The sequence below is a fragment of the Rattus norvegicus genome, chromosome 2, assembly GCF_021556685.1.
Source record: "Rattus norvegicus strain SHRSP/BbbUtx chromosome 2, alternate assembly SHRSP_T2T, whole genome shotgun sequence".
NCBI lineage: Eukaryota > Metazoa > Chordata > Mammalia > Rodentia > Muridae > Rattus > Rattus norvegicus.
In genome coordinates, this window is record NC_141535.1 from 26,444,296 (window position 1) to 26,470,431 (window position 26,136).

General features: G+C 45.4%; 1 long non-coding RNA gene across 3 annotated transcripts in view; it reads left to right on the forward strand.

The window, feature by feature from the left end:
• LOC102548141 (uncharacterized) overlaps positions 1-25,586 on the forward strand; it is a 30,301-nt gene extending 4,715 nt beyond the window's left edge. For 2 of the 3 annotated variants that reach the window (XR_015670273.1, XR_015670274.1), the window contains 2 exons: positions 883-938; positions 1,410-2,376. This is a non-coding gene — a long non-coding RNA (uncharacterized LOC102548141). Of the gene's footprint in view, positions 1-882; positions 939-1,409; positions 2,377-21,496; positions 21,601-24,536 lie in introns of those variants that run through there. The other variant, XR_015670275.1, reaches the window with a different exon arrangement.
• Positions 25,587-26,136: the final 550 nt, after the last annotated feature.

Sequence of the window (26,136 nt, forward strand, 5' to 3'; positions counted from 1 at the left end):
GGTGCCTCTGTGGGCCCATGCTGAGGTATTCCTTCCTCCTGAGGAACCAGCCATATGACAGGTATAGTATAGAGTTTATTCAGGGCACAGGAAGGGGAGTTGAGAAGGGAGTAGAGACAGAGAAATAAAGACAGGCAGAGAGAGAGAGAGAGAGAGAGAGAGAGAGAGAGAGAGAGAGAGAGAGAGAGAGAGAGAGAGAGAGAGAGAAAGGGGTCAGGGAGAGAAGAGTCAGAGAGAACAAGAAGGGGTCAAACAGCCCCTTTTGTAAGTAATTGTTGGGCAGAGCCTAGAAGAAATGCTAACATTCCTCTGTATATATATGTGTGTGTGTGTGTGTGTGTGTGTGTGTGTGTGTGTGTGTGTGTGTGTGTATGCAACTATAAAATCCTTTAAGACATAAAATATCACGCAGTTCTTTGGGAAACACTCAGTTCCAAACTCTTTTTTTTTTTTTTTTTGTTCTTTTTTTCAGAGCTGGGGACTGAACCCAGGGTCTTGCACTTCCTAGGCAAGCGCTCTGCCACTGAGCCAAATCCCCAACCCTCCAAACTCTTTCTAATCAGTTATTTTCTTTTTCTTTTCTTTTTTCTTTTCTATTTTTCGGAGCTGGGGACCAAACCCAGGGCCTTGCGCTTGCTAGGCAAGTGCTCTACCACTGAGCTAAATCCCCAACCCCATCAGTTATTTTTTAGAGCTTGTGTATGATGGACCATGTGTTTAATCCCAGCACATGGGAGACAGAGGCAGGTGTATCTGAGTTTAAGGCTAGCCTCATCCACAGAACGAGTCCCAGGACAGCCAGGGCTATGTAGAGAGACCCTCTCTCAAAAACACAAAAAGAAAAGCAAAACAAAAATGAAAACTAGATTTTTTTTTTTTTAGGGTTACTTGGAGTGCATGCCTTTAATTGAAGCACAAGGGAAGCCAAGAGAATCCTGGTGAGTTTAAGGTCAGCCGGGTTTATATGAAGAGGGTCTAGTTTAGCCAAGGCTACCTCTCTTAGTTCCTGGTGCTGGGGAATGGCTCTGTGCCCTAAGTGCTTGCTATAAACATGAAGCCCTAAGTTGGGACCTTCAGCAACCTCATAAAGCACACTCTCAGTGCTCATCTCTGAGCCATGTTCCTGGTCTCACTTTAACTGAAAACAGTTTGGCTGTTGCCTAATGCCTGAAGTCTTCTAACTCCAGGCAGAAGAAAGCATCTGCTAGGGATTGGGGATTTAGCTCAGTGGTAGAGCGCTTGCCTAGCAAGCGCAAGGCCCTGAGTTCGGTCCCCAGCTCCGGGGGAAAAAAAAAAAGCACCTGCTAAGTCAACGGTGGGTCCTGTAACCTGGGGCTTTGCACACCATTCTTGCCGCCGCTGCCATTGCAGCCATTACTGTTTTGTTTGGTTTTGTTTTTGTTTTCCAGGAAGGGCATCATCCCTGTGTAGCAGGCTGACTTGCTTTGTAGCCTGGGCTCACCCACTTCAGATCCTCTGGCTTCGTTTAGAGTTCTGACCTTTCGTGTGCTGGGATTCTATGTCCCACCATGCCCAGCCGACTCTTCCTCTACTAATGGGTCTGAGTGACGCAGAAATTCAGAATTATAACTGCTCTCTGTAGATTCCACAAACCCATTTGGCAGGTTGGACTGTGGGACCCGGAATCCTTCGGGATTCCTGCCCTAGTGGGGACTGGACAGGAAGCAACCAAACATTAGTTTAGATACGGCCGGAAGCCACCTGGCAGGCGTAATCAAAGCCCCAAAAGTGTAAATTGCGCAACAGGAAGTCCTGGTCGGGCCTCATTCTGTAAAGTTCTCTTGGTAATGGGGGAAGATCAAAGCAACCTTCTGGTTGTGAGACAGTTAGAGGCAGAGAGGGGAATGCCAGAAAATTTGAGACAAACATAATCCGTTGGACTTTGACCCCCACCAAGACCCCTATTGCAAATCCCTCACAGAGGGGCAGTCCTGATGTGGTTGATGTGACCCCTCCAACATGTAAGTCGTGCCCAGAATACATCTATAAAGGCAAGACATTCAATGCATTGTTTCCTATATCCAGTGCCTGTGCTGCCCTGTAGTGGTCACCTTCAATCTGACATGCAGCACAGAGCAAGCCCAGCTTCTAGAAGCTGCTGATGGGTAGAAAGAGGGGGAGATTATGGGAGGAATGGGAAATGAGCAGAAGAGCCAGGAAGGTTCTGGAGAGCTGAGCCGGAGTCTGCAGGCTGCGAGAAGGTGGTGGGTACGCCCGTAACATCAGCACTTGGAAGGCTGCGGAAAGCAAGAGGATCCGAAGTTTTATTTGAGACTGGGTTGTTTACTAATAACCTGTGCGCTCGGTTCCCATACGCCTAAAAAAGTGTGCTTCTAATAAAGTCACCGAGGAGAACATATTTCTTTACCAAATAATAAGTCCACAGAGCCTGGCTCCATTCAACATCTGTAGTTAACAAATGTGCACGGTGGCCTCAGGAGGGTGGACTGACTTCTCTGGTGACTATGAGGATGTGGTATTAACCTCAGCGGCTGCCTAATGCAGTGGAGCAGGTCAGATTGAAGGCCTCCGAATCACAGGAAATTAGTCTGAAGCAGTACGGGGTAGGACACCCATAAAGCGGCTAGCGTTCCTCTGTGGCGTCATACACCTGCATCCTGCTTTTCTCTGCTGTTCCAGCCAGTGTGAGACCACACCCCGTGCAAACAAAAGGTTCTACCACCCGAGAGGGACCAGGGTCACAGGCCAATAGGAGAATGGAAATAAATTCAATGAAGTGAGGTTCTGGTGCTGATGATAAAAAAAAAAATTGACATTGTATTAATTTAGTTTTATAAATACCCATGCTATCTGCAATCAAGGCAGAGTAGGAATCTGAACTTCTCTTAACTCCAAAGAGGATGGGAGCTTATTTATGCCGGACCCATCTCACCATGAATCTCTCCATGTCTCTGTCTCTGTCTCTCTCTGTCTCCCTGTGCCTCTGTCTCTGTGTGTCTCTCTCTCTGTGTATGCTTCTCTCTCTCTGCCACTCTCTCTTTCCCCATCTCCTCTCCTCCCTCCCCGTGTCCCTCTCCTCTTTGTACACAGGAACTTGTGTACCCCGGACTGGCCTTGGAGCCCAGGCTGGCTTTGGACTCCAGATTGTAGGCAAGGCTGACTTTGAATTTCTGATTTTCCTGCTTCCACCTCCCAAGATCTGGGATTATAAGTGTGTGCGACTACATCAGCCACTCCAAGAGTGTGTTCTGTGAGTTAGAACTACGTCTGACTATTTCACATAGATTAACTAGTGGTTTGGAGGTTACGACTTTTAGAATAAAGGATCACCACATTCACACACAAAACCAGCCAGCACACCCACTGATTCCAACTGGGTGGTTTTGACATACATTGGTTTGGGGCTTTTTCTTACCGTGTCCCTTTTATGAGGTCATAGAGTTCTTCTTCTCATCATATATCTCGTAAGTGCTTACTTTACCCTTGATGTTTCTCCTAATTAAAATAAGAGGAGGGTTTGCTTTTTATTATTCATCCCATGAATCTCTGGTGAGTGGTTTTTTTTTTTTTTAAATTCAGCCTCATCTACTATTCAAGATGATTGCAGTGATGTCGGCAATTTAGATGGACCTGATTTAAATAAAATTTATTTAAATTCAGATTACCACTCAGGAAGAGGGGGAGGGAATGTAATAAGTTTGTCTGTGGCTTCCTATCTCTTATTTAATTTAGCCATCTTATTGTTCTCTGATCATAAATAAACAGCCTTTAGAAGACTCATACTAGGCACTTCAAGTGGTGATTTGTTTACATAATTTATCAAATTATTTCTGCTGTTTAATCAGGAAAGCGAGGCAGCTAAAACAAATAGTCATGAGTTCATCGAGAGATTTAATCACTTCTGAGTCAACAGGCTTTTATTTTATTTGGCATATTTTATAAATATGTTAATATATGAACCATTTCACAGAAAAACAGCGACATGTAAACGTCTCCTTTGATTAAGACAAAACATACAGGAAGATACTAAGAACACTGGAATATGCTGCTATTAATATGACTTTAGACAGATCCACCCCCGACTCCTTGGCCGTTGGTCACTGCATGGGAAGTTAATGCATCGTCACAATTGCAGCCATTCCTTTGCAGAAACCAATGTAGCAAATGGGATGTGCATTGCTGCAGAACCTAAAAGAGACTGAAAGGTTAGATTTTTATTTTTATTTTATTTTTATTGGCTTAGTGTGTTCATAGATAGTAAGCTGGGTGTGGTTAGAAGCTTGGGACAAGGTCAGTAAACGTATGGGAATACGGCTAAATGACAACATGCCACACCATCTCCAGGGGGAGCCGAGTGACGGTGGGTCCTGTGACATTGGGAGGACTCTCTTAGTGTACAGTGCCGTAAGTGGACGGCCACTAGAAGTTGTTTATCCGTAGCAGATATGCTTTCCGTGTGCTACTTATCACACATCCCATGGTGTGTCACAAGAGTGAAGAGACGCCTTCAGATTACACAGAGCCACATACAGAGTGGCTTGGAAGCCTGAGGCTCACAGGGCTAGGCTGTTAGATGCATTATTGCCACACACCAATCAGACCTGAGAGGTCTCACATTTCCTCAGTGGTATATTTATGAGTCTTCTCTCAGGATAGGTTAATTTTGCAGAGTGCGTGTTACCTACAACAGTTAGCATTGCGTTTGTTATGATTTAATTCAGGATGGGTCTCTCAACGAACCTGCACAGCCAATAATCTCAGAGGGCAGAAGCCAGGCCACAGGATTCGGGAACTTTGCAGTGAGAGCTGATAGAGCTGACATGGGGACCTTTCTGGTCTGGCTAAGGATCCTATACACATATGTGTGTGTGTGTGTGTGTGTGTGTGTGTGTGTGTGTGTGTGCGTGAGTGTGTGTGCAGCTGCCCAGAGAGGTCAGGAGAGGGTGTCAGACCCTGTGGAGAATGATTTACTACAGACATTTGTAAACTTCAGACATTGCTGCTGAGAACTAAGCTTGGGGCCTCTAAGTCGACAAACACCTTTAAACAACATAAAAGGCCTTTGCCTGGACTCAGACTAATATATGAATATATGTGAATATATTCAAGCAAAACATTTATACACATAAATAACTAGCTTTAAAAAAGAATAAGAAGTCAGGGGCTGGAGAGATGGCTCAGTGGTTAAGAGCACTGACTGCTCTTCCAGAGGTCCTGAGTTCAATTCCCAGCAACCACATGGTGGCTCACAACCATCTATAATGGAATCTGATGCCCTCTTCTGGTGTGTCTGAACACAGCTACAGTGTACTAAATAAATAAATCTTTTTTTTTTTTTAAAGAAGTCAGTTTTGGGTTTTTTTTGTTTGCTTGTTTGTTTTGTTTTTTATAATTCCATTTTGCTTCTACTCTTGCCCAGGGAACCCTCCAAGTTTATGATAATACTTTTGTGTAACAAAAGCATTTCCTGCAAGATTGAAACACTCCAGCTTCAGGAAAACTTCATAAGCCATAAGGTAAAACATTTTAAAAATAGCTTCAGGAAGTACCTAAAACCAATCAGATTCACTAGGCCCCTTCTTCCCAAGAGTAAACAAGGCAAGCTGCTGAGAGTCACTTCCAGACCAGCTAAACTGCAAAGAGGACTCTGGAACCAGACCGGCTTAGAAGAAGCAAACAACCAGCCGAGCTGCCCAGAAGAAGCTTAGATCAACTGAGGCACGTGGAAAGGACACTCTCCAGCCTGTTGAGCTGCCTACAGGCTGTACAGTGTGCTCCAGGTTCCCAGCTTTGTGAGCCGTCACCCTTGCTGAGTAGGCCTCGGTAATGCATCAGTCTTTGAGTCATTTCCACTCCCATAACTAACCCCTCACCCTCCTGTAAGTAACCCTATAAAACTCACTGGCTCACCAAGTTGGACTTTGGTGGTATCCACACTTTGGTCTGTTGTGGGCTCACTATCTGGGATGAGTAGACTATCTCCCCAGGAAAAGTTTTATCACACAACAAATGCCTAGGCAGGGATTCAAGCAGGTAGAGGCAAGAGTCAGAACAAGAAAGGAAGGCGGGATAAGCTCAGAGAAAGGCTGAGTCAGTTCGTGCAGTTGTGTGTGCCAGGAACTACTTAGGAGCAATGTGCATGGGTGTGTTTCCATCATGTAGAGTCGGGGTTGCTAATAACCCTGGTGGCTGGGAGTGCCCCTCTCTCGGGTGCGTCCCATACTTACCCCAGCTACCTCCTCCCGTCCTTTAGATGTCTGTCTTTCCAGCATGCTCCATTTCCAGCAGCACCGTCCAGCATCTATAGCTCATTATGTGCTGAGACCATTGCAAAAAGTGCTGGTCTCTGCCTTGCCTCCTCCAGTGCTTCCCCGATGCAAGACGTCGATTGTCACGGCCTTCTGCAACAGCTGCATGAGATAAAGCAAAAACAACAACAACAAAAAAAACCAAAAACCCCGAGCCTTCCTATAAGCTGTGCAAATATGTCACTATAGGCTGAGAATTATAATTTAAGAGGTGGGAGAGATGGCTCATGGTTAGAGCATTGGCTGCTCTCCCGAAAAACCTGGGTGTGATTTCCCAGCACCTACATGGTGGCTCACAACTGTCTGTAACTCCACATCTAATGCCTTCTTCTGGACCCCCCGGGGAAGGTGTGCAAGGGGTGCAGAGACAGTCATGTAGCCAAGCACATAAAATTTAAAAAATAAATTATAACATACTCTTTAATTTAGAATATATACTTAAAATTATTAATTCTTTTTTTGAGACAGGGTCTCACTTTGTAGCCTCAGCTGGCCTGGAACTTAGTTTGTGGGCCAGGTTACCTTTGAACTCACAGAGATCCACCGGCCTATATCTCCCGAGGGTTTTATAGGGTATAGTGTGGTAACACTGGGCTTAATTTTTTTTACATCTTAAAAAAAAAAAGTTTTTTAAACGGGGTTTTGGTGTACAGCCCAAGCTGGCCTTGAGCTTGTTATACTGTCAAAGTTACTTTTGAACCCCAAATTCTCCTGCCTTAGCCTATCAAGTCCTGGGATAGCAAGCGAGTGCCACTAAGCCTGGGGTGACTTTGTGACCGTTCAGTTTCATGTCAACATATTTCAGATGAAGAGACTGTGGTCATATCAAGATATGTGTCCTTGTTCTCAGGGTTCATTAGCAGAGCTGAGACCAGAACACAAAAGTCCAGAAATCTGTTCTATTGTGATCCATGCACATGCACATGCACATACATACGTATGTCACAGAGATGCTCCTTTCTGTGGCAATTACTGGCGTTGCATTATGTAGGCTCTAGAATGTGAAGACATACAAGCCTACAGCAGCTTGTATGAGGGACAGAGCCTGGGTCTAGACCTATCTTCTCCAGCCTTTGATCTTGGGGCCATGAGTAACCTGGTGACAGTGTATGAACATGCTGACAGTGTCTTGCGTTGACAGGGGGAAAACTGTTATTAGATAAGTATCAGGAAACGTTTATGGGTTTTGGTGCTTTAACTATCCTTTCTGAAGGGCATACTGGGACGCTAATAATCTGTTTTAGTTTCCAGTTTTGCAAGGTTTACAGTGCTGGGGATGTCTGTATCTTGAGTTCTTCTTAAGGTCCCGTCTTATGGCTGGGGATTTAGCTCAGTGGTAGAGCGCTTACCTAAGATCCCGTCTTACAACCATGAGAAATCAGAATTCTATTTCTGACCCACCCCTCTGCCCCTCAGGCCAGGGGTCCACTCCTCACTCTTACTCAGAGGAGGGAGCTTTGGGCAGGGTTCATCCTTAGAAATGTACCCCATGTTCAGCCCAGTGTCTGGAAGAGGTGTGAAAGGTGAACCATGCTATATCCATCTATCTGTAGAGTTTTGGGGTGGAAGTGGGTCAGAGGTTATCATCCGGCTGGCCTTGAATTGAAACTGCATTTTCTATTGGAAATGATAATGATCAAAGGCTCTGTTCCCCCTCTCGCCCCCCGTCCCCTGGCCACTCCTTGAAGTCATTATTGAATCAAGATATCAGAGAGGGTCAGGGAGGAGGGACTGACTCAAGACAAAAGCCAAACAAAAGATAACACAAACAGAAATCTGTGTTCACCGACACCATCCCTAGGATGAAAACCCCCAACTGATGCCATGATACTGTCGGGGGAAGGAATCTCAAAAGGGGACTTCCACTCCACTGTGGTGGTGTATAACTGTAATCACAGCTTTCGGGGAGGTTTAAGGCTGGCTGGGTTACATAGAAAGAAGTCTACACCGTAATGATCATGTAGAAGGTATATTCAAAGGCTAGGTGTGGTGGCTCACACCCTTGGTCCAGAGGCAGATGATCCTCTGTCAGTTACAGAGCAGCCTCATATCCAAAATGGGACAGGACAGCCAGAGCTACACAAACCCTGCCTCAACAGAACAAAACAGAGCAGCAAAACGGACGTGTTCAGTTCCTCAAGTGAAGACAACTTGATCTCGGACTCACCCAGAGTTTAGAAGGCAATATTCTGGAGTGCGTGTGCCTGCCTCCTTCTTTTCACCAACTTTAATCCTCTCGGATATTGGCTCAGCCATAATCTGATGAAGCCCTTGGGCCAGCGACTCTAGAGTCACAGTCACGTGAAGTCCTTCAGCTTTCACTGCCCCTCCCCCAGTGCTTCTCAGTGGTTTTAGATTAATGAGATAGTGTCTCTGAGCCATGTTGCATCTTAACACGACCTTCTCACGCAGGAGCTCTTGCTTCTCATCCAGAGTAACCTGCCCAGGGTCTGTGTAGCCCCTTGGTTGATGATGCAAAGTATGCACTTGCTGAACTGTCAGTTGGCTTCTCCTTAGGAAGACGTTGAGTTCCCCCTTCACCTGGGCTGGGAGCTATCCAGGTTCTCTTTGTTGATAGACTCTTTCTCCTCTGCACAGGGCCAGTCCTCTGATCTATTCTTTCTCATTTATTTTCCTTCCTATCTGCAGACTGGTTGGACTGGTCTTGGCCTCTGGAGACAACAGACTGTAGAAGCTTTTGCAGCCTTTGCTCAACCATCGCCCCAGTGACTAAGTGTGTTTGAGACTCACTCTTGCTAGACGTTTCCCCCAGAAACCATTTCAGAACATCACTAGTATTCACGAGCCGTTAAACAAAAAAATTTTTTTTTCTCTTTCAAAATGACCACAGTGTTTATTGGGATCACAGATTGCTTTCTTTGAGTTACTCCGTGCAGCAGAAGTCGTTCTTTAGTCATCATGACTAGCTTCCTTTGCAAGACTGGGCATCATTTTCTGCTTTGACTGAGGTCTTTTCTGTCTGCCCAGCTCTGAAGTAGCTTTGATTTACCTCTGTGTGTTGCTTGTAAGTGTATCTGCTAGTGTAATTAATATTATCAAAGTGATTCTCAGGAGGGAGCTTTATTCTCATCCTTTGTTTCGGACGCTGGGATGATTAGCTCTGGATGGCAGGCATAATAGCAGTGGTGGCATTTCCTAATCTCCTGCTTCTGCCCACATATGTTGACACACACGCCCATCTGCAGTGTCTCAGGATTCATCACTGCTCCTCCAGTCTAGAGAGAACGCAGGGGCCTTTTCTCCAAGCTTTGGACAAAGGGACCAAAGAAACCAGCTGTTGAACACACAGGCACACCCACAGAAAAAAAGATTTCTGATGAAAGGAAGTCACTGTTTATTAACAAGGCACTCTTTAGTCTCCTCTGTAGGCAGCACACATTACTGGACTATCCACTCTAAACAACCTTGAGGCCTGGAAGGTGTTGTTTAGCAGTAGAGCGCTTCTCCCGCAGATGCAAGGGCATGGGTTTTATCCTCAGCATCAAACAATCAAACGTCTATACATTTTAGATATTCATTTGTTTGTTTTGCTTTTTTTTTAAGACAGAGCCTCTCTATATAGTCCTGGCTGTTCTGGAACTCACTAGACAAGCTAGTCTCTAACCCACAGAGAGCCCCCTGCCTCTGCCTCCCAGCCAGCTGAGCCATCTGCCTCCTAGCTGGGCCTGGTTCTTTAACAAAAGTGAATGTCAGCAATGCTGTTTCCAGTCTTTATTTTCTTCTCCTTCCTTGGTCATTCTGTGACTAACTCTTGTGACTCAGAGGATTTCTCAGGCCCTTCATAAAAATATTATACTTCCTGTCATTCTGGGATCATAGACTGAGAGAACCCAAAGAATCAAATGTCTGGTCTGAACTTAAGGTTCTGCCCGTGAGAAACTTCAGTCTCCAGTAGATTAAGGAACTACTAGTTCTCCTGTGCCAAGGAAGTATGTTCTATGAAAGCACCAGTTTAGTTTTGTACTGGCTGGTTCCATAACAATTTGGAACAATCTAGAGTCCTAGGAGGAGAAGGAGCCTCAGTTAAGGAAATGCCTCCATGAGGTCCAGCTTTAAGGACCTCAGTGATCAATGGGGGAGAGCCCATTGTGGGTGGTACCATCCCTAGGCTGGTGGCCCTGGGGTCTCTAAGAAAGCAAGTTATGCAAGTCACGGGGAGCAAGCCAATAAGCAGCACCCCTGCACGGTCTCTGTGTCAGCTTCTGCCTCCAGGATCCTGCCCTGCTTTAGTTCCTGTCCTGACTTCCTTCAATAATGAACAGCAATGTGGAAGTGTGGGCCATAAAGCTCTTTCTCCCCAACTTGCTTTTTTGGTCATGGTGCTTCATCATAGCAATAGAAACCCTAAAAAGACAAGCTGACATATTATGTACACACACACACACACACATACACGCACACACACACAAAATACACAGTATATTTTATTATTTTCTGACATAACAATCACTTCTTGCTGAGTGTGGTGGCATGTGCCTGTAATCTTTGCCCTCTGTGAGGCAGTTAGAGGTATGGTGATTAAAGTAAGCTCAAGGCCAACCTGGTCTACGTTGAATTCGAGGCCAGACAGGGGGCACATAGTCAGACCCTGTCCTCTGAACCTCCAGAAAAAGTTATGGCTAGCCAAGTGTGGTAGCTCATTCCTGGGATCCACGATTGGGATACTGAGGCAAGTAGGATCACTCTAAGTTGGAGGTCAGCCTGGGCTACAATAGTAAATTTCAGGAGCGTCTAAGCTACAAAGAACAACTTGGTCTCAAAAACCAGAAACCCCCCATAGTTCTTTATCTCTACCTAAGTACTTCTCCGTATTCTGGTTTCCAAAGAAAACCTGGAAAAGAATAAACACAAAGACAGATGTCGTTTGCAACCAAGGTTCCAGTCCAGAGGAAGGCCACTGAGGGACAACAGCAGCTAGCCACAGGGTAGAGCGGTGGCTCAAGGAGTCTGGGATCCTTTCTCTTCCAACCAGTGGGAGGCACAGGCCACTGTAGCCTCCTTGGCATCTGCTCATGACTTCAAGCCCATCTTCGGAGCAGACTGTCTCTGAAGACAGCTGATTCTAGTCCTCGCTGGCTCAGGGGCGATCCTGCCACTGTATCCGCTGGCCAGGCACCATGGAAATCTGACTAAGCCTGCCGGCCACTGGCCAACAGATGGGCTTCTCTCTCTCTCTCCCCTTTCCTTTGTTCCAGTCGGAAAGAGGCCCAGAGGAGGAGGAATCCGCAGGCACAGACGTGGCCCTGTACAGAGGGCTTGTGAAACTCATTCTACTGAGGAAAACAATACTGTAGAGGGTGTCATTTTCAGTGGTGTTGCTGCTGGTGTGACAATCTAAGTAGTACTGTCTCCCTGCTCCCCTGGGCGATGTCTCCTCTCTTGCATAATGCACACACCAAGTTCTTTGTGTTGTTGCAGAGCCGGAGGATATCTCTGCTTGAAGAGCCCTGGGGCTCTCTAATTTGTAAGTCAAGTAGAGACTCCTTGGCAAAGACACAATTTTTTTTTAATCTTATATTTTTATTGCTGAACCAATACATCAATGTCAGAGGCTAATTTTATTTTACTCTTGGAAACAAAGCCTCGCTGAGTAGCCCAGGCTGGGCTAGAATTCACTAGGTAGCTCATTCTGACTCAAATTTTTGATGCTCCTGCCTCAGCCTCCGGATTACAAGCACAGGTCATTGGCGTTAGCATTTTGTCTAAGCTCCGCCCTACAGTTACCTAGCAACAGCCATGTGTGCCTGACTCACTGTAAAAGGGGCTGTTTGCTTCCCCGATGCTCTCTTACTCTTGTCTTTTTGCTCTGGCTCTTGTCCCCGAACCCCCCTCTCCCATGCTTCTCCCCCTCTCTCTCCACCTGCATATGGCTGTTCTCTGTCTCTACTACCCTCTCATCTCTCCTCCCCATGCCCTGAATAAACTCTGTTCTATACTATACCGTCATGTGGCTGGTCCTCAGGGGGAAGGGATGCCTCAGCATGGGCCCACAGAGGCTCCCCCTTCCCCCACACCTGACTACACAGCCACCAAAACATATCCCCCTCTCTACCATTTTATAAGCACAAAATTTGGGGCTGTGACTCCGATTTAGAAACTCTGCAGGTTTGCATTCCCTACCCAACCCCCCACTACCACATGGAGAGCCTAAACTTCGGAGAACTGGTAAGCCCCCTCCCCACACTGATCAGAATAAACGTCCCTGTGGTCCCAGGGGAGCGTTCTTGAGCTTGGAGCTACCCCTGTGCTGCCCTTGAGGATGGAGACATTCAGTCTTTTCACTGACCCTCGTTCTAAGACAATTTCCCTTGGGTGAGATTTTCCTCTCTCCTTTTGAGACAGTTTCTTTCTCACTGCTGAAAATCCCCAGCCAGGCACAGAGTAAACCGCTCTGTGTCATTCAGGGCACTGGCCCAGAGCTTAGTCCCCAAGACCAGTATGTGCCAATCTGGTGGTCTGGCCTGTCTGTCTGTCTCTCTGGTTACTAATAGTATCCTCAGGACTCTGGTAGGGGTAGTTAATAACCCTACTCTCACCCAATGGGTCGGTATTCGCTGCCTTATCCCTATTTACTGGGATGCCCCGGTCTAATTCACAGTATGCAGCAAGCATTATCTCTACATAGCCACTAAACCGGCACTTTAAAATGACTCTCTCACTAGGAATCCATAGCTAGACTTCCCCTTCCCTCTTCCCGCATTCTCGCTCCCTCACTCGCTCCAGGCCCTGCCACTGTAGCCACTGCTGCCATGCCAGCAGGGAGCAGCCTTCATTCTCTTGCCATTTGCTCTGCTCCCCATTAGCTATGTGAAAAGCGGGTCTGGCCTCATCCTCTGCTTTGGACTCACTCTGTCTGCTGAGACGCTGCTTTCCAGTGTGCTGCCTATCTGCCCCTGTCCTTCCGCCCCCTGGACTCCCTCACTCAGCCTGCCATGGCTGCTACTGCCCCTGCCTGGATGCTCGAGCTCTGCCACAGCCAGGAGATAAAAAGCAGGGCTGGGGATTTAGCTCAGTGGTAGAGCGCTTACCTAGGAAGCGCAAGGCCCTGGGTTCGGTCCCCAGCTCCGAAAAAAAGAACCAAAAAAAAAAAAAAAAAAAAAAAAAGCGTTTGCCCTGCTTCCCTGTGCTTCTCGGGACACTGTCTGCGGGGATGCTTATTTTCCCACGTGCCTCTACTTGTTCCCTCCCTCTCTCCCTCTCCCCCTCGCTCTCCCCTCCCTCTCCCCCTCCCCCTCTATCTTCGCAGGACTCATGAAGTGAGCACAGGCTGCCCACCGCAGGAACAGCTTAAACGTTGCTAGGAGACAGCATGCTACTTGAGGTGCTTTCTCTGAGCCCTGACCCCACGTGGTGGTGGGCTCCTACAGGTTGGGTGAGGTAGCCAGCTCCTGCCCCAGGCTTCTGGCTGCTAGGAGGAAATCCTGCCTCACTTGCGCTCACACTGCCCTCCTTGATCCTGCCACTGCGGTGCCCGCTTTGCCCATGACCCACAGCAGGCCAGGAGCCCAGGCACACCACAGCACAGCTCTTGACCCCACCCCCTGACTCTGTTGCTGCAGCCATTGTCACTCTTGCGATGGGTGCATTTTAGGCTGTGTGCTTATCCCATGCTCCTGGCCTGCGTGCATGCCTGGTGCTTCAAGAGCACACGTGTACGTGCCTGTCTCTCCCTCCATGGACCAGACCAGCACAGGTTGGAAATAGAAGGGGCAGGCATTCCTACACTCCAGGCCTGTTCCCATAGCCTGCGCACCTACTCAGTTCATGTCACTGGCCTAAACACACCTGGACACACTCATTTTCTGTCACCCTGGTCTCAAGCCACTGCTGTCAGCTCTCTTATTTCTTTACATTCTGGTGCACGCGAACTCTAACTAAGTGTTTCTCTACTAATGCAAAATATGTTTTTCTATACTATGCAACCTGTCAAAGTTACTTAACAATCCATCGTTCCAATCTTGCCTTGGTAAATAATGCTTCTTGCTTCTACTACTAAGTTATGCCCCACATACTATATACATTCACAACAAATAATTTAACAGACCCAAGTTGTCTAACTCAGATATGACCAATCGATATAGCTCTCGATCTTGTCAGAAGCCTACTAATTATTAATATATTTAAACTTAAGACCGAGACTCCCAAAGCCTAACAGCCCAGATTTCGGTATGACAACCACTGAGAAACACTGTAGACAAGACTGGATACCTTAAGAATCAAGTGACTCACATTGCCTAAGTCAAGGTGAGTCATTTCTCACTTTACACGTATCTATTCTCCAGAGAAAAAAGGGCTCTTCATCTTCTGGGCTGGAAAGCCAGATTAACTCTGCCCAAGGTGTCATGGAGACCACAGGGAACTGTTTAGCTAGTGGACTGTAGATGGACTCTGTCAGTTTTTAACTAATACATGACACCTAAATTATAATTTATTCCCAAATTTCTGACCACATTGACAGCTGAGGTAACTGTAGCTTGACAGGTAGAAAACAGACTTAGCTCCTTACCCTAAGATATTAGCCCATTAATAAATTCGTTGACTAGCTAAGACTGCCAGATTTCTTACAGACTTCACGATAAACGATTCACAAGTTCAGACACAAGCTTTCACAGATGTAATCTGTTACTTCCTTACCTAAACTTGGCTTCCATTGACTAAATGCTTCATATTTCTTCTTTTTGCTATGCCACTGCTCTAACACAAACCAAAAGAGTTTAAATCCCAAATTCAAATTTAAGTTGTCTTTGGTTGTCTTTTAACTAAATTTAAAATGATGTATATTCCCTCTCCTAGACAGAAGGGAAAAAACTTTCCTGTTTCTTCTTCTCCAAGGAAAGCTCATCTTAAAGACTGTTTGTGTTGTTAACTCATGTTGTTACCTCTTCTGTACACTTATAAGCTACAGGAAACCCACTCAGATATACTTCTCTCGGATCAGATAAGCACATCTGCTAATTGATAACCTAAAGTTCCTATGTACTACCTATTCCAGAGGGTGGGGCTCCTCTGGGTTTCAAATGTACATCTAAGAATTTCTTTTTCTCCCAAACATACTTAATTTTATTCTCTACCTACAGTGTGTGTGTGTGTGTGTGTGTGTGTGTGTGTGTGTGTGTGTGTTTCAGCATCTTGTCAAGTCCAGGCACTTACTACATCCAGGACAGCTCCAAAGAACCAACCTCCAGATGCTCTAGTCTTCACAGGCACAGACACTTCTATTGGACTTGTTCCTTCAAAGCCAATTAAAGTAACCATCATCCGAGTCTCATTTATTTGTGTGCTAGTGGGGGATAAGCTTAAATTGGCTGTGCTACAGGTTTTATTTAGTGATAAACTGTGATAATAGGAGTATCTTTGCAGGAAGCCATACTTTTGGTCCCAAACTCTTAGATTAAATCAGACGCTGGAAAGAATCTTGGAGTGGAATCTGTTTAAAAATAGACCAATATGCAAAGCTAGCACGCAAAACTAACTGAACATCAATTGTGCAAGACATAGTGAAGACTCAGGGTAGAGTGGTTGATTCCTGAAGGGATGTCCCGCGTATACCACTCCTAACTTTCTCTCCCATGCTCCCTCTGACCCGGGCGGTCCTCAAGTCATTTACTCAGCTTCCTTGGAGGGTTGTTACCAATTCCATGGTGGGTCTGTGTATCCTGCCACCAAACACTCTCTTGACCTCAATTAAGTTGCCACATGAAAGAACATACCACACAATAAAGTCTGATCCAATTGATAAGATATGATTTGCCCATCTAGATAACACAAAATCCTGTACACACCCATCCCTTATAGTCATAACAACCTGTATCTGTACGAAAAGAAGAATCTTAACATCTGTTGCCATGTTCTCCCAGCTCCTCTTCCTCACTCCATCCCTATCTCTCTGCTTCTCCCTCCCTTCTGAAACCTCTGTTCCCACCTCCCTTCCCTCTCGCCCAATGACAGGCCTTGTTTTATCTTGTCTGTCTACACCTGCATAATGACATCAACCTACAAAGGGATTTCATGATGATAATTGAAACCACCACACTTACGTCACCTAATGCAGTGTCCTCATCTATCAAACTGGAGCATTTCTACTAATGATGGCTGTCTCCGTTAGGGTTTTACTGCTGTGAACAGACACCATGATCAAGGCAACTCTTATAAGGACAACATTTCATTGGGGCTGGCGTATAAGTTCAGAGGTTCAGTCCATTATCATCCCAGCATCCAGGCAGTCATGGTGCAGGAGGAGCTGAGACTTCTACATCTTCATCTGAAGGCTGCTAGCAGAATAGTGACCTCCAGGCAGCTAGGATGAGGGTCTTAAAGCCCATACCCACAGTACAACACCTACTCCAACAGAGCCACACCTTCTAGCAGTGCCACCCCCTGGACTGAGCATAGACAAACCATCACAATGGCCAAGGGGCTGGGGACACAGCCCAGGAGTCTTGTAAGCATGAAGATCTAACTTTAGTGATCAGCACCCATGTACCATGGGCATGGTAGTAGCCTTTGCCTGTAGTTCCAGCACCATGCAGGCAAAGAACAGGACTCCTGGGCTCACTGGCCAGACAGCCCATGCTAATTGGTGAGCCTCAGTACCCAATATGAGGCTTGAATCAAAAGATAGAATGGGGGGCTGGGGATTTAGCTCAGCGGTAGAGCGCTTGCCTAGCAAACGCAAGGCCCTGGGTTCGGTCCCCAGCTCTGAAAAAAAGAAAAAGGGGGGAAAAAAGATAGAATGGAGGCTTAATCTCAGCAGTAGGGAGGCAGAGGCCAGTAAATCTAAGTTTGAGACCAGCCTGGTCTACAGAGAGAGTTCCAGGACAGCCTGGGAAAGACAGAGAAACCTTGTCTTCAAACGAAACCAAAAATAATATGGAGAGCAGTCGAGGAAGACACTTGCCATTGATCATTGATCTCTGGCCTCTACACACAGACATGCAGACACATGCACGCGCACACACACACACACACACACACACACACACACACACACACCATGCCCTTACATTTGCACACATGCACGTACAGACATGCATACATATTCAAGAGAAATAATAACTGAATTTTCGTGACAATGGCAACACTTGCCTTACCTGTGCAAAGTCCCAGGCTTAATCCCAGTACTTGAGAGCGATGGAGACAGGGACAAAGAGGTAGAGGGGTGGAGTGGGGTAAATAAACAAATAATGGAAACATTGCTGGCTGCTTATTCATGTGTTTATATGAATTGTACATGTGTGTGGTGCTATTGGATTTTGTTTGTTTGCGTGGGGCAGGGTCTCTCTGTGTAGACCAGGCTCTTCTTGAACTTACAGATATCTATCTGCCTCTGCTTCCTAAGTGGGACTAAAAGTGTGTTCTACATATCAAGTAAAAACACTACACTAGACACCGCTTTACATAGAACACAGACGCTAGCACCTGGTCTCTTCGGCTCTAGTAGGTAGACATTATCGTTACTACTGGACCTCGTTTAGATAGTTGAGAAACTGAGTCACAGGAAAGCCAAAAAGTTGTTCAGTGTTGTATAATATATATGTGTATACATGTATGTATATATGTATATGTGTATATATGTGTATATATGTATACATATATGTATATATGTGTGTATCTGTATGTACATATGCATATGTATATATGCATATGTATATATATTAAATGTGAAATGTTTTTCTAATACTTTTCTTGTTCAGTGTTGTATAATATATATGTATATGTATATATATATGTGGGTGTATATGTATACATATATGTATGTATATATGTGTATCTGTATATATACATGTGTATGTATATATGTATATATGCATATATATTAAACATGAAATGTTTTTAATGCTTTTCCAGCATCCTTAGTGCTGTTTATTCTTCTCCCCTTCCTCTGTATAAACCCCCCTTCCTCTCTCCAACTTAACATCTGCCTTCCCATTTTTTGCCCTCTTTATTAGCACCTCCTTAATAATTAGGGAATTGAAAATTAAAAGTACTCTGACATCTCACTCCTTTTATTTAGCAACTAAGACCAAGAAACATCTGACTACAAATGCTAACAAGGATGTGGGAAAGAGAACGGCGGACTCAACCCCGATGGGAGTGCCAGCTGCTCTAGCCACTATTGAAACCATGTGGAGAATTCTCAAAAGCTAAAATCAGATCTACCACATGGTCCAGCTATGCCACCCATTGGCACATACCCAACCGCTATACCACCCATTGGCACATACCCAAAGGACTTGACCTCCTATGTCACAGATAATGACCAGCCGTGTTCATTGACACTCTGTTCACAATAGCTCAGAAATGGGAGATACCTTAAACGTCCTTCCACCTGAAGTGACTAAGGTACTGTCATCTTGTTCTCACTCCATTTTGTATGGGCTTAGGCTGTTCACAGCCCTTTAACCTCTTCCTCTCTCAACAGTTACAATAGCCTTGGCAACATATTTGGGATTTCTATAGTTTGGCCATTGTCCAGATGTATTAACCAAAATAACTCAGTAAAATAAAATAGTGAATAAAGATCTAAGTCAAAACATTATGCCTAAAATAACCATCATGCTCTGCTAGGAATGAATGTTTTAAAGTGCCTCTGACTCCCCTCTCACTTTGATGTAAATTATGTTCTTTGTGGGTTTTCCTTTAAAAGTTCTGCATCCATTGGAGCAGAGCAGGTGAGACCCTTTGCTGACTGAGATGAAGATGTCTACCAGATATCTTGGGGCACTGTGGTGCTGGACCTAGTGCGGGGTAAAAGACAGCAATTTTTATAATTTTATAGCAACACTTGGGTACCAAGTGTTGGTATTCTGTCTAAGCTCCACCCCCACAGCCACCTGGGAACAGCCAGGTGTGCTCCGCCCCACAGTTGCCTAGCAACAGCCAGCTGTGCCTGACTATATAAGGGGCTGCTTGCCCCCTCCTCTCTCTCTTATTCCCTTCTTGCTCTCTCTTCCCCTCTGTCCCTGTCCCTTCTCTCCCCACCCCCACCTCCTTCTCTCCATGTGCTCATGGCCGGCCTTTCCTCTCCTCTCCTCTTCTTCTCTCATTAAACCTCTCCACGTGAAACCATGTTGGCTTGGTGTGTTCTGTCCAGGCACGGGCCGAGATTTAAACCCTAACAATCATGTTCTATATTTACTATATACATTCTCAAATATGCAATTTAACAGGCACATGTTATGTAACTCTTATGTGACCAATCAATATAGCCCTCAATCTTGTCAGAAGTCTGATAATATTAATATGTTTAAGTTTATGACAGGCAGAATTTCCCAAAGCCTTAAACAGTTTGCCACACAAGGTCTCAGAAGATATGGACACAGCTTCGAGAGTCTGCCTGAATTGTGCTGTGACAACCACAGAGAAACACAGAGGACAAAGCTGGATACCCTCAGAGTCAGATGATTTATCTAAATCAAGGGAAGTCATTTCTCATGCCACACGTATCCATTCCACAGAGAAAAAGCTCTGTGTCTTCTGGGCTCGAAAGCCAGACTGACTCTGCCCAAGTTGCCATGAAGACCACAGAGACCACAGGGCTGGCTGAAGGACTCTGTCATTTTTTAAATATTACATGACTGCTAGATTATGGTTTATTCTTCCACAGATTTCTGACCACATTGACAGCTAAGGTAACTAACTTAGCAACTAAGAAACAGACCTCTGAACTCAGTTTCTAGCAGCTAGTTCAGCTGTAAGTTTTCACAGATGTAATCCGTTACTTCCTCACCTAAAGTTGGTTTTCATTGATTAAGTGCTTCATATTTCCTCTTCTTGCTATTCCACTGTCCTATTCAAGTTCTTATAAATTTGCCTAACTAATGAAACTTCCCACTATATGATCCAAGTGTAATCACAAATTCTTGTTCCTTCTCCTCCCCAAAAAGCTTATCTTAAAGAATGTTCATGTTGTTAACTCATGTTATTTCTTTTGTAAACTTGTAAGCTACAGGAAACCCACTCAGACCTACTTCTCATGGACCGAATAGACTCCACCCAGATAAGTACATCTGCCCGAAGTTCCCACTCACTACATATTCCAAAGGGTGGGATTCCTCTGGGTTTCAAATATACATCTAAGAGAAAATTTTTCTTTCTCCCAAACGACGCTCGTAATATATGTGTGTATATATGTATATTCTGTATACGTGTGTGTGTGTGTGTGTGTGTGTGTGTGTGTGTGTGTGTGTGTGTTCCAACATCTTGTCAAGTCCAGGTGCTTTCTACACTGAGGACAGCTCCAGAGAAGCGACCTCCAGATGTCCAGTCCCCTCTCACAGACACAGATGCTTCTATTGGACCTGTTTCTTCTGACCTGTCCTCAGCTGGTTCCACAGACCCTGGACAACAAGGAAACAGCCAACTCTAAGACTGGACAAACATCCAATACCCGTTTTTCTAGGGTCCCTAGAAACACGTCGCCCCAAAGCAAGCAAGAAGTAGTCAGAGATCACGATGACCCTATTCCTGCTCCACTATCACCTCTAATTTTTTAACTAAACCAAAACAGGGGAATGTTGGTATTCTGCTTAAGCTCCACCCCCACAGCCACCTGGGAACAGCCAGGTATGCTCCGCCCCACAGTTGCTTAGCAACAGCCAGCTGTGCCTGACTCTATAAGGGGCTGCTTGCCCCTCCCCTCTCTCTTACTCTCCTCTTGCTCTTTCTTCCCCTCTGTCCCTGTCCCTTCTCTCCCCATCTCCCCCTCCAACCCCTTCCCTCCACATGCCCATGGCCGGCCTCCTTTCCTCTCTTCTATTCTTTTTCTCTCATTAAACCTCTCCACGTGGAACCATGTTGGCTTGGTGTGTTCTGTCTGAACACGGGCTAAGATTTAAACCCTAACAGCAAGAGACTTCAGAGGCACAAGCCTGCTATTGGTCTGGCCATCAGTAAAAAAACAAAACAAAACAAAACCTTAAACCTTTTAATTAGCTTCATCAGCTAATTAAATTAAATTAAATTAGGGTGTCAGTAACTATCTCATGTGGATAATGAAATTGTGGTACATATACAGTGTGGAACACTATTTAGCTGTGAAGGAAAATAGGGAAGAGGACAGAACTAGAAAATATTATCCGGAGTGAGGAACCCAGACCTAGGAAGACAAACACTACATTCTCGCTTGTTTGTGGATCGTAGCTCCGAATCTTCACTGTCGTTTCTTTCTTTGTTGTTTTCCCTAGATGGAAGTGTGGAAGTGAACTTGGCGTCACTGCAGAGAACAAGAAATTAGAGACGGACCTGGGTGTTGGGGAGAAGGTTCCCTAGAGGGGACAGGAGAACGCAGGTGGTTCAGAATATATTTTTTAAAAAGACTGAACTATGGACTACTGGAGGGAGGCAGAGCAGTCGGGGAGAGGAAGTTTCAGCAAAGTAGAATTTGGCTGGATATTGGTGGTGGCGTATTCACACAGGGCTGGGTCAAGAGTGGCCTTTTGTCAAGAAGAACAGAGAAAAGAGGCCTGGGTTGGAGAGACACTCAGCTGTTAAGAGTACTTGTTGCTTTTGCCGAGGATCAAAGTTTGGTTCCAAGCACACATCAGGTAGTGCCAGAAGATCTGTGAGCATTTGAGCACGCACACACACACACACACACACACACACACACTCACACACACACACACACTCACACACACACTCACACACACACACACCCAAACACACTCCCCCACACACACCACACACACACACACACACACACCCCACACACACAAACACACACAAACACACCCCCACACACACACCCCCCCACACACACTCACACACACCCAAACACACTCCCCCACACACACCACACACACACACACACACACCCCCCACACACAAACACACCCAAACACACCCCCACACACACACACCCCCACACACACTCACACACACACACCCAAACACACCCCCACACACACTCACACACACACACATCCCACACACACACAAACACCACACAACCCCCCCCCACAGAGACAGACAGACAGAGACAGAGACAGAGACAGAAAGGCATAAATAAAACTAATTTCATTTATAAAGGGGGCCAGATGTGGTGATACATTCTTAATCTCAGCAGTTGGGAGGCAGAGGCAGGTAGATCTCTATAAATTTGAGGCCAGCCTGATCTACATTTCCAGCTCAGCCTGGGCTACAAAGTAAAACTTTGTCTCAAACAAACAAACAAACAAACAAATCAAAAAAACTAAAAATCAAAAAGAACCCTGTGTTAATGTCAGGTGGGTCGTTAAACTAGATGACCCGTACTGCACTTGGTCTGTAGTAACCTGTGACTCTAAGTCAGGACCCTTTGTTTTGTACACTGTATATGGATGTTTCCCTTAGTGTCCAGCTCCATTTACTAACTTCACTGCTGCTGTTTTCTTTAATTATCTGAAGCATTTGCCAATGAGAACATGACTTTGTAGTCGCCATAAGTCTTTGTCACTCTGCATGTTGTAATCGTTGAGGTGTTAATACACCTGAGAGTCATGAGGGTGGGTGGGGAGACCGGAATAAAAGCAGAAAGAAACAGACTGTGCTGCTGCAGTCCGTCCTGTCCGGCAGGAGCCAGCCACAGGACTACACTGGAAAGGCCATCTTATTTGTCTGAGGACTGCACAGCACACAGAATCATCCCTTTAGACTTTAAGAGCACGTTGAAAAATTGTGGGATTGTGAGCTGCGTCCACAATCGACACATCATATCAACACAATTTGCATGTGACTCGGGGGGGTTCCCGTGACAGTCCTGCTGGAGAGGGTAACTGCTTCCTCGGTGGAGCTTTTAGTCATGCCTAAATGTTGGGAAACCATTTGTGACACACCTGACACCAAAATTTCCCTTCCCCTTGGCTCTGAGTCTGAACTCAGTCCAGGTACAGTGTACACACAGCTCTGTGTTCGTGTCTGTCCTCATCCTCAGTTGTCTTCTACCTTAATGATTTTTAACTAATACTCTCTTAGACCTATTTATTTTACTTTGTGTATATGAATGTTTTGCCTGCAAGCATGCGTGTGCACCACGTATGTTTGTGCCTGGTCCTTACAGAGGTCAGAAGAGGGGGTCAGATTCCACGGAACTGGAGTTAGGTGTGGTTGCGGGCCCCCATGTGGATGCTGGGAATCGAACCCAGGTCTTCTGAAAGAGCAGCCAGAGCTTTCAACTGCTGAGCTAATGTTCCGTCCCTCCACCTTCTTCTTACTTCTGTTTTGTTTTTAATTTTCCTTTCTTTCCTTCTTTTTTTTTTTGAGACAGGGTCTCTCTAGGTAGCCCTGGCTGTCCTGTAACTTTCTATGTAGACCAGGCTGGCCTTGAACTAATAGTGATCCATATCTCTAGCTACTAAGTGCTGGGATTAAAGGTATATCCCATCATACCCAGATTCTTTCTATGTATGTATCTATCTATCTATGTATCTATCTATGTATCTATCTATGTATCTATCTATGTATCTATCTATGTATCTATCTATGTATCTATGTATCTATCTATCTATCTATCTATGTATCTATCTATCTATCTATCTATGTATCTATCTATCTATCTATCTATCTATCTATCTATGTATCTATGTATCTATCTATGTATCTATGTATCTATGTATCTATCTATTTATCATTTATCTTCTATTATGTATGTATGTATCATCTATCAATCTATCTTCTATCTAGCATTTATCTTCTGTCTGTCTGTCTGTCTGTCTGTCTGTCTGTCTGTCTGTCTGTCTGTCTATCATCTATCTTCTATCCATCTAGCTTGTTGGGAGCTGGTGGTACAGGGTAAGGAAGTTGCCCATGTGCCATACGAAGGTCACAGGACAACTTGAGGGAGTGCATTCCCTCCTTCCACCACATGGCTTCTGGGGATCAAACTCAGGTTGTCAGCTTTGACCACTAGGGCCTTTTCCTGTTGAGCCATCTTACTGACCCTCTTTTTGCTTCTGTGAGACAGAGTTCTCACTGAACCTGGAGCTCACTGATTCTGTTGGGCTGGCCGCGAGCCCCAGGAATTCTCCTCCTGGCACTACCTTCTAGCAGTGGGGGCATAGATGGTGGCCACTATCCCTGGGATTTTAATGTGGGGACTGAAGATCTTCACTCAGGTCCACGTGCTTTTGTGACAAGCACGTCACTGGCTGAGTCATCTCCTAATCCTTAACTCTGTTTTTATCATTACAGACTTTGCACAAGATGGTTGGTCCATGATTTCACACAAACTCCATATCTCTTCTTTAGGGCTGATGGGGACGGCACAGTTGATTCCATGGCGACGAACTGAGAGCGCATCTGGCCATCTCGTGTCCCCGACTGGCTCAGAGAGTCGGTGCCTAGGAAATAGTTGCTTTTGGTTATGGCTTTTGTCTTGGTCTCTTGTTTTACAGGACTGTTCATGTGTAGTTACAATGGAGATAGGTGAAAATAAGTGTGGATGCTTTATATCAGATTGTTAGCAAATTTCTTACATAAAAATAGGATGTAGGGTCTGGAGAGACGACGCGGGAGTTAAGATCCTACATTACTCTCGCAGAGCACGGGAGTTATAATCACCTATAACTCCAGGCGCAGACGGTTGGATGCCCTTTTCCAACCTCTGAGGGCATCTGCATTCGTGTACCCGTACCCCTGTCTCCAACACACACAAGTGCACATCATTAAAACGTAAAACACATATTTTAAAAGCTAGGATATAGATTCAGCGGGAAGTCCAGATGACAAGCTTTCAGAACAAAAGTAGATTTAAGACACGCTGCAGTGAGGCGCTGTAGGTGGGGTCAACGGTGCTCAGCAGAACCCCCAAATATTTGTATCCAACTTTATGTTCTTGTTTTGCTTTGAGACAGTGTCACATTGAGCCCAAGTAGCCTTAGATGCTCTCGTAGCTGAGGATAGCCCTGAACAACAACTACCTCTACCTCCTAAGTGCTGGAATCACAGGTGTGCTTCCACACTCCTGCCCCCTCCCCGGCCCATCTTAAGACGAGCCATTGGCTGTGAACACTGAGTCACGTCGTTGAAATGCACAGCATACCTTACCAGAAAAAAAAATGTTATCTTTTCCTTTGGTGGGATTGGATCATTTTCAGTCTTAGCCACCAAACAAAACTGGTTACATGTCACATCTATGCATGATGCTGTTTCCCACGCAAACGGATTGTTTCTATGTGCTTGTTCTGTGTTTAAGTTAGCGATACTGTAGCTCAGACTTAAAGCATGAAAGGATGCTGCTTTGCTTTGAGTAAATTAAGATTCGCTTTGTAATCTGACCAGCTAATAAACAACTACGGGCAAACATCCGGAGCAGTGTGCCTTTGGAAACTTCAAAGAGGGTTGGCTGGCAGTAGGTAATTACAAGCGTCCTTATGCCGATGTTATTCATAAGGAACTCAGAAGGATGAGGGCGGAGCCCACAGTCACTGGGTAACTTGACCCAGAACCCTTGAGACGCCAGAGACAACAGTAGGCCCCTCAGAGTCATGGCTTTGTTAGAATGTAAGCGCCATTGCCAGAAGGGACATGTGCTACTTACATACATTAAATAAATATTGAAAGATCAGCTTAGGCTAAAAATACTCAGAGCGAGCTGCTAGCACTGGATACTAAAAGAATGAACTCATACTGCGGTCTTTCAAAGCAGAAGTTCTCTTTTATCATGTCTGTGTAAGACCCAGGGCCTTGCGCTTGCTAGGTAAGCGCTCTACCACTGAGCTAAATCCCCAACCCCAAGACTCAATCTTTAAAGTAACAGAAGCCAACGTGATTCCAAAGGGAGGCGGCATTAAGTTTGGCGAGAAGCGACAGATGTGTATGATAGCCAAGTACACATCTCAATTTTCTA